This window comes from Nannospalax galili, unplaced genomic scaffold (genome assembly GCF_000622305.1).
Source record: "Nannospalax galili isolate Female #2095 unplaced genomic scaffold, S.galili_v1.0 scaffold448, whole genome shotgun sequence".
Lineage (NCBI taxonomy): Eukaryota > Metazoa > Chordata > Mammalia > Rodentia > Spalacidae > Nannospalax > Nannospalax galili.
Window position 1 is genome coordinate 50,881 of NW_008359324.1, and position 9,238 is coordinate 60,118.

General features: G+C 36.0%; 1 protein-coding gene and 1 non-coding gene across 2 annotated transcripts in view; both read right to left on the bottom strand.

Moving 5' to 3' along the window:
• The window catches only part of Sim1 (SIM bHLH transcription factor 1), an 80,274-nt gene that overhangs the window by 13,018 nt on the left and 58,018 nt on the right, over window positions 1-9,238 (bottom strand). The gene's annotated exons all lie outside the window — the stretch shown is intronic.
• LOC115068403 lies at window positions 2,546-2,709 on the bottom strand. Its single transcript, XR_003847757.1, has one exon. It is a non-coding gene; the product is annotated as a U1 spliceosomal RNA (small nuclear RNA).

The following is a 9,238-nucleotide window of genomic DNA, read 5'->3' on the forward strand; positions in this document are numbered from 1 at the left end:
TTAATTAAAAAATAAAAAATCAAAAAAAATGGATAAAATAAAGAAAGAAGACAATTATCAAGACCCCTAACTCAACTCCAAGACTTTTTATCATCATGTTTATTAGAAGAAAGTTATTATGTGAGTTATGATTTTGCTATGATGCCAATCGCCCCCCCAAGATTTGTGTTGTCAGAAAATAAGCTTATTAGAAATTACATAGAAATTTATATTCCTTTTGGCCAGTAAAGTGTTAAAGTTTAAAGAATGAAGACTATTTCATACTTCTGAGCATGAAGTATCATGGTATTGAACTTAATTTCTCCACAAATTCTTTTCAACCAGCTGGACTGATAGTTCAGTGGTTAAGAGCACTGGCTGTTCTTGCAGAGACCCTGGGTTCAATTCCCAGCCCTCACATGGCTGCTAATAACCATCCATAAGTTCAATTCCAGGGAATCTGAAGCCTTCTTCTGAGCTCCATGGGCAATTCACAACATGGATGCATTTACATACATGCAGGCAATGTACTCATACTCATAAAATAAAAAATAATAAATTAAAAAATTTAAATAAATAATTCTTTTCAAAAGCCACAAGGTCATCAAGAAGCATAAATAAAATCACATGTGACTCACACCATCAGAACTGTTACTATGAGACAGAAGCTATAACTAACCTTGAGTCACTTATAAGAAAAAAAAAAAAAACTCTGGCTGTATAAACTGTGCATGTAGAATGAGGGACTAAGGGAAGGGAAGCTAGGGAAGGAAGATTAAAACACGAACAAACTCACCTCAGGAAGAAGATATGTAAAACAAAGTGCCAAAATACAAACACAAGTCAGTATTTGGTGGTTCATACCACTGGCCACAAGAAGGGGCTTTAAATGTAAGCAAAATCCACCATGAATCTTGAAAGTGCCATTTCCATAAAAGAATTGTATAAACTGAGAATGTGTTTTGCTTCTCAGAAACATAACAGGGAAAGGAAAGATGGGGAGAAATTAAGGACTCAGTAGACATTTATAAAAGCACAGAGTATTAATCCATCATCTCCCTTCCACCACATCATAATCTCTTCAAAAAAATCCATAAGCTAGCATGGAAGCCTGTATTGGAGTATCACAGTCCATGAAACATCAGTATCAGGGAAGAGATTATTTTTCTATAAACCCTCGTATGGAGAAAACAGAAAAATGGAAATACAAACATCTCAGTCAATAAAAACTCTAATCAAGTCAGGCATGGTGGCACGCACCTTTAATCCCACCACGCAGGAGGCAGACATAGGTGGATCTCTGTGGGACTGAGGTCAACTTGGTCTACATAGCAAGTTCCAGGCCAGCCAGGGCTACAAGAAGACCCTGTCTCAAAACAAATATTCTAAGCAAATAACCATGAAAAGGTCAACTATAAAACAGCACACTAAATTCAATTAAATATCCTCAACCAGTATCCATGGATATACATACAAATACATACATTCACACATAGGTACACATATGTGGAATCTACAGAGCTGGGGTTGTAGTTCAGTAGTAAAGTGCTTGATGAGCATGACAATGCCCTGAGCTTCATATCCAATGCCATAATACATAGATAAATATTGCAGAAAAGGGAATAGATTTAAATGGAAATTTAATAATGGAAATGGGTGCACTTGGAAACTATCCAAAAGAACAAAAATTACAGAAATTAAAAGAAACCGAGAAAAAGTGGTTACAGGAAGATTTTGTTTAAAGGTTTGACGTGTGCATATTTATGTGGACAACAAAGAAACCAGAATTGCTAAAACAACTCTAAAAAGGACTAAAGTAAGGTAATCTGTCTGCCTAAGTTCGGGGTTTACCATAACTACTAAAATGAAAACTGTAGGAGTTCCAGAGAACTAGATAATCAAATTAATAGAACAGTAGAGTATCCAAAAATAGACCCACAGAAATATTAGCAATTTATTTTTCACAATTTAAGGGAAGTTAGACTTTTTCAAATGGTGCCAATGTCATTGGACATTTACAAGCAAAAATCAGATGAAACTCCACCTAACTGATCCACTCATAATTACTAAAAAATAACTCAAAGGGGCCATAGACTTAAACATAAATTAAATCGTTTTAGAATAACATGGAAGGATACCTTCAAGTTCTAGGGCTAAGTAAAAAAGATTCTGAGACTTGATAACAAAAGCACAGTTCATAACAAAAAAAATGGATACATTGGAGTGTATCAAAATTTTAATTTTTTTTCAGAAGGGCCTATTGAGAGGATTAAAAACAAGGAGAGACATTTACAAACAATTCAGCAAAGGACTAAATATCTAGACTACACAGAGACTGCCCAAATTCAACAACTTTTTAATTTTTAAATTTTATTTTTATTTTGTGTGTGTTTTGTCTGCAATGCCCATGGAGGCCAGAAAAGGACATTGGATCCCCTGGAACTGGAGTTACAGACAGTTGTTAGTCAATACATGGTTTCTGGAAAACCACAGATCCTCTGCAAGAGCAGCCAGTCAGTGCTCTTAATCGCTAGGCCATCTCTCTAGCCCCTCAATTTTTTTTAATCAGGGTATAGCACAAACACAGTCCCCCACTATCACAAATTATGCAGTCAAGTTTCCCACATTTGGGGAAATCACAAGGGTCAACGCATCCCAAGTGCACTGGATGAATCTTGCCCTGGGAAAACACCTTCCTGATCATGGTATCTCCCCTGTCAGGTTAAGGATCAACTAACTTTTGTTAACTGGGTAAAAGATATGAAGAAGCATTTACCAAATAGGCTATCTAGGTGACAAAAAATCACATTCACAGATGTTCAACAACATTAGTGATTAGGCAGGTGCAAATTAAAAGCATAGTAATTTATCACAACATACTTATTGGGTTCCGGACAAAATTAAAAGTAGCACTAATACCAAATACTGGCAAAGATGCAGGGAGACTAGATCATACACACATTGCTAATGGAAATGTCAAATTAGATAGCCTCTCTTTAAAAAAAAAGTCTTAAAACATTGTAAAAATTTAAATGTGCAGTTATTATATTCAAGATGAGCATTCTCCCTTCCACAGAATGAAAACTATATTCATGCAAAAACCTTTATATGAATGTCTGCAGTCCGACGGCTTCTCTACCACAATTTCCAGGCTCCTTTTCACTGTTCCTTTTCTTTTTAAATTATTTTAAATGACTAGAACTTACCATTTTACCAATTTTAGGTATACTTTAGTGCTATTATGTACATTCACAATGCAAGCTGCACCACTGTCCATCTTTGGAACGCTTCATCCTGGAAACCACATCTTGGAAACTCCACAGTCACTGAACAACAGCTTGCTCTTCCACTTTCCCCTCCCTCTACAACTGTTATTCTGATTTCTATCACTATGAGTTTGACAAATTACAGGTATCTCATACAGGTGCATGCTTGCATTGTCTTTTTGTGACTGGCTTATTTCACTTACTCAAATGTCCTCAAGTTAATCCATGCTGTTGTATATTCAGAATTTCCCTCCTTTCTAAAGTCGTACGATAAATTGTTCATTGTTTGTTTATACCACATTTGCTTATTCATTCATTTGTTGATGCCTTGGTAGTTCTCACTTTTTGGTATAATGTTATAATAAATATGTGCATAAAGATATCTCTGATTAGGTTCCTAAAACTAATACAGACCCCTTTTCAATCCTTTGTGTATGTAAATAAAACTTGGACTGCTGGATCATAGAAAAACTCTAGTTTTTTATTTTTGAAGGAATTGTCATACTGTTTTCCAAAGCAGCTACACCATTATACATTCCTGCCAACAGGACACAAGCAACCTAACTTCTCTGTCCCTTCACTTCACTTACTACTTCTGTGTGTGTGCACATGCGTATGCACACTCATGTGTGCTTATAGCAGCCATCAGAATAATGTGTGAGGCAGTATTTCTTGAGATTTTCATTTTGATTTCTATTGGTGTTCATAAGCATCTTTTCATAAACTTCTTGATAACTGCATCTCTTCTTTGAAGAAATGTTTATTTTTAATTTGTTTTTTTTTTATTTTACATGTATGAGTGTATTGCCTGCATGGATGTAAGTGCACCTGTGTTATGAAATGCCAGTGGAAGTCAGAAGAGAGCATTGGATTCCCCTGGATCTGGAGCTACGGACAGTTATTAGCTGGCATGTGGATGCTGTGAGTCGAATGAACTCAGGTCCTCTGCAAGAGCATCACTGAGCCATCTCTCCAGTCCCAAAGAGATGTCTATTAAAATCCTTCAACTAGGGCTTGAGATATACATAGCTCATCAGTTAAGAGTACTGACTGTTCTTTTTGAAAAAAAAAATTTTTTAATGTTATGTGTATGAGTGTTTTGCCTGGGTGGATATAAGTGCACTCATGTGCAGTGACTGGAGGTTAGAAGAGGGTGTCGGATCGCCTGGAACTGGAGTTATGGACAGTTGTTAGCTGCCATATAACAAACCTGGGTCCTCTGCAAGAGCAGTCAGTGCTCTTCACCACCGAGCCATCTCTCCAGCCCCTGGCTGCTCTTGCCAGGTTCAGTTCCCAGAGCCCACATGGCAGCTAATAACTGTCTGTAACTCCAATTCCAGGAGATTCGATGCCCTCTTCTAACCTCAGCGGGCCTTGCAACACACATGATATACTTACATACATGCGTGCAAAACACTTATCCACATAAAATTAAAAAATAAATTATTTATGCAGTTGTTTTTTATTTTAGCATTCTTATAGCAGTTTTTTTCTGTTTTTCCTTTTTCCTTCAGAATGCTAAGCAATCATTTACAACTAAGCTAGACCCATAACCAAGCTCTATTTATAATGGCCAAAACTTAGAAAACACCTAGTTAGCCTCCAGAAGGTGAATGGCTAAACAAATCTATATCACAAAACATCACTCAACAACAAAAAGAAATTAAGTATTTCTACATGCAACAACCTGGATGGATCTCTAAGGAATTATGCTAAGTGAAAATAAAAACCTTCAAGAGGCTGTATTGATTCTAGGGTCTCATGTATGCTAAGAGCTGTATCTCCAGCCATCTTTTCACTTTTTACTTTTTTAAAGAGAAATTCTCATTTAAGTTGCCTGGTTTGACATTGAACTCACTTTCTAGTCTACACAGGCCTTGAGCTTGCCATCTGGTTTCAGAATCCTAAGTAGCTGAAATTTCATGCCTGGGACACCAAATCCATCTGTATAACATTCTTGGTGACAAGATTAAACATGTAAAAAATAGATATATGCAGGTTAAAAAGATGGCTCCACAGTTAAGAACACAGGCTGTTTTTGCAGAGGACCTAGGTTTAGTTCCCAGCACCCACATGGTAGCTAACAACCATAGGTAACTCCAGTGCCAGAGGATCTAATCACCTCTTCTGGCCTACAAGGACATTGTATGCACAGATGCACTTATATATATGCAAGCAAAACACTCATGCACATAATAAATAAAAAATAAATAAATATAATAAAACTGACAAGTGCTTGTTAGCAGTTAAGAACAAAACTAAGTGCAAAAGAAAAATCGAAACTATTAAAGGGCAACATGCAGAATCTTAGTGTTGTGAAATTATGCTGTATCTTGACAATAACGATGCATATAATGTTTATGATAATGTACTGTAGTTTTGCAAGATGTTAACTATTATTGGAAACCAGATAATAAATATATGATCATTCTGCTAAATTGTTCATAAATTTACAATCTTTAATGAAATTGCAAGCTTCAATTTAATGTAAATTTAGAATGATATCAAAACAAATTTTTAATTAAAATAGCAATGAAATTAAATCAGGAAATCATAAGTAAATATACCACAGGGCATACAGTATGATGCAAAATGACATGACAGTGTTAAGCCAAATATATCAACCATGTCAATAAGTACGAATCAGCTTAAATTACCAATTAGAAGAAAAATTATTTTGAAATTCATTCACAGAACAGAACATAAATCTATGATGACAATAAAAGACAATATTTCAGGGCTGTAGCTCTGGCTCACTCGTTAAAAGCACTGACTGCTCTTGCAGAGAACTGGGGTTCGATTCCCAGCACCCACATGGCAGCTAACGACTGTCTGTAACTCCAGTTCCAGGGAATCTGATACCCTCTTCTGACCTCCTCAGGCACTGGATGACAAGGGTGCAATTACCTATATGTAGGCAATACATGCATACACATAAAATAAAAATAATACAGTATTTTTAAAAGACAATATTTCAGGGACTAGGAAGATGGTTCAGTGGGTAAGAACGCTTGCTGTAAAAACATGGGAACCTGAGTTCAAATCTTCAGGAACCCCCATAAAAAGCTGGGTATGCTCATGCATGCCTGTAACCCCAACACTGTTCAGGACAAAAACTGGAGGATGCCTGGGGTTTGTTAGCCATCAGTTTAGCTCTAGATTCAGTGAGAGACCGTGTCTCAAGGGAATAAAGAACAGCATGACAAAGCAGGACACCCAAAGACCTACTCTGGCCTCTATAGGTAAGCACTGGGCATATTGCCCACACACCTGTGTATATACATTACATGCCACATATATCTCACACACACAAATAAAATAGAGACAGTATTTCAAAAGTCTAGAAATAAAGAGATGCAACATAAACAGGGTAAAAATAAACAAGAAACCAGAAATTGCATGCTTTTGTTCTTTTTCTTTTCTTTTTTTTTTTTTTTTTTTTTTTTTTTTTTTTTTTTTTTTTTGGTTTGTTTGTTTCTGTCTTTTTGAGACAGAGTCTCCCTGCAGCCCCAGATGGCTATGGAACGCTCTATGTCATAGACCAGGCTGGCCCTCAATCTGCCTGCCTCTACTTCTGGAGTGCTGGGATTAAAGTCATGATGCACCACCACTACCCAGTTCAGGAGTTGGTTTCTTAATATTGTAAAGCTTGGCTTTTAAAAATATTAAATGAAGGGCTGGAGCGATGGCTCAGCAGTTAAGAGCATTGACTGCTCTTGCAGAGGACACGGGTTCAATTCCCTGCTCCCACACTGCAGCTAGCAACTGTGCCTAATTTAAATTCCAGAGGATCTGACACCTTCTTCTGACCTCTGAGGACACTGCAACACAGGTGCACTTACATACACACGGGGAATACCCTCATGTACATAAAAAAATAATAATAAAATATTTTTAAATATTAAATAAAGATGTTTATTTTATATTTATATTTTATGTATGTGAGTGCTTTGTCTGCATGTATGTAAGTACACCTTTGGAACTGGAGTTAAGGATTGTTGTTAGCCTCTATGTGGGTGCTGGAATTCAAAACCAGGTCTTTTTTGCAAGAGCAGCCAGTGCTCTTAACCACTGAGGCATCTCCCCAGTCCCTCAACTTAAATTTTTGAAAAAAAAGCAAATCACAATGAAAACTATTCAAAACTACAGATTATCCACAAAAATATATAAATGGCTCTAAAATATATGTAAGACATTTAACTTAAGATAAACACAAAACACTGAGATAACATTTCTCAGTTGCCAGATTCGCAATAATTCAAGAGCCTGACAATGCTTTGTTGGGCCATGTGTCTGTGGGCGAGGCAGCTCCCATGTAGTTAGTGGGAAGCCAGCAGCTCCTGAGGGACACCTCAGAAATAGCAATGTTTACCCTTTTACCAAGAAGTTCTCACTTCTAACGTTATTCTAAAATCATGCCTCTAATAATAAAAAATTATACATAAGACTGTTTCTTGTATTGATAGTATTTGCAAAATATTAGAAATCACCCAAATATTCAACTACAATTAGTTGAATAAACATTATGTACGCATAATGGAGAAATAGGCACCTGGGTTTCTTTAAAGAAAGGAATACACATGAGAATTAAGAATACATTATACATAGGTATGCTACCTTTCATGTGAAAATGTGGAAAGTAAAACATATTCTATCTTCCAGCTTTACGAAAAGAAACACAAGAAGTATAAAGCAGAACACAAGTGCATTGGTTACGTAACGGGGAAGAAGGAAGAAGGGAACCAAAGCTGGAGGGGGCACCTGCTGAGAAGGCCTAGAGGCACCAGCAGTACAAGAACATGCTGAACACAAGTACATGTAAGCAGGTGTACAGGAATACGCTACAGTAGTCTTGTAAGTTTCCTGTGAGTATGCAACAATTTCAAAATAAATATTTGAAAATAAAAAACCTTGTAAACGTATGTATTTTCACAGAACGATTTGAAATAAAGCCCTTTGTAAAAATGGCAGCTTTTTCCGGACGAAGTAGAAACTTGCTCTAACAAGCTGTAACTTAATTGTTCAAATATCTTTGCTCTAGTTACTTATTTTTAGAACTTTAAACATAAAAACACAATTCAAGATTATCAAGTAGGATTTTAAAAAAAAAGATTATCAAGTAGGCATTCAAGTAGAAACAAGCATTAAACCTAGATAAAAAGGGCTATAAAAAAGATCACTTTCTCTACATGCTCGTTTTTTCCAATTGCAGAAAAGGAACAGAATATTTTACAGGATTTCAGAGAGAATCTAATGATAAACCTGGCTTGGTGGCACATGACTTTGATTCTAGCACTTGGGAGGTAGAGGCAGGAAGATCTCTATGAATTCCAGTCTAGTCTATGTATAGCGAGTTTCAGGCCAATCAAGACTGCATAAGTGAGCCCCTGTCTCAAAAAAATTTTTAATTTTAAAATTTTAAAAATAAACAACAAAAAATCCTGCAAGCGTGTTACAAACTCTGACAGATATTTATTGTGTAAAGGTCTTTGATTAATCATTTCCACTTAGGTAGACAGAAACAGTTGCCATAAAATCATTTTGTAGAAATATTGTTGCTTTAAACTATATCATCTAGAATTAATATTTCCATTATACTAAAAATATTGCATGCACAGAAGAGCTTAAAATATTCATGTTATATGTTAAAGAATTTAATATTCCCAACTGCAGAAAGAAATCAGGTGACGAGTCAATCACCTAAGTACAAAGGCTTTTTCTTAAAAATGCTCCAACTTTTCACGCTACAACATACTTTGTTACCAATATTTCTTAACTGACATATTGATTACAAGTCTGAAGACCATTACAAGGATAGAGAAAATTAAGAATCAGGAAGTAGTTACATACAAGCTTGTAGATGATTCCCCTAGCCATTCTTGGCATCTATGCTATTTTCAAACAAAATGTTTTATGAGCTACGAGGTATCTGCCTTTCATCTATGAAAAGGTGGTACAGTTTCCTACCATATATAAAGCTGAGAAACTAAATG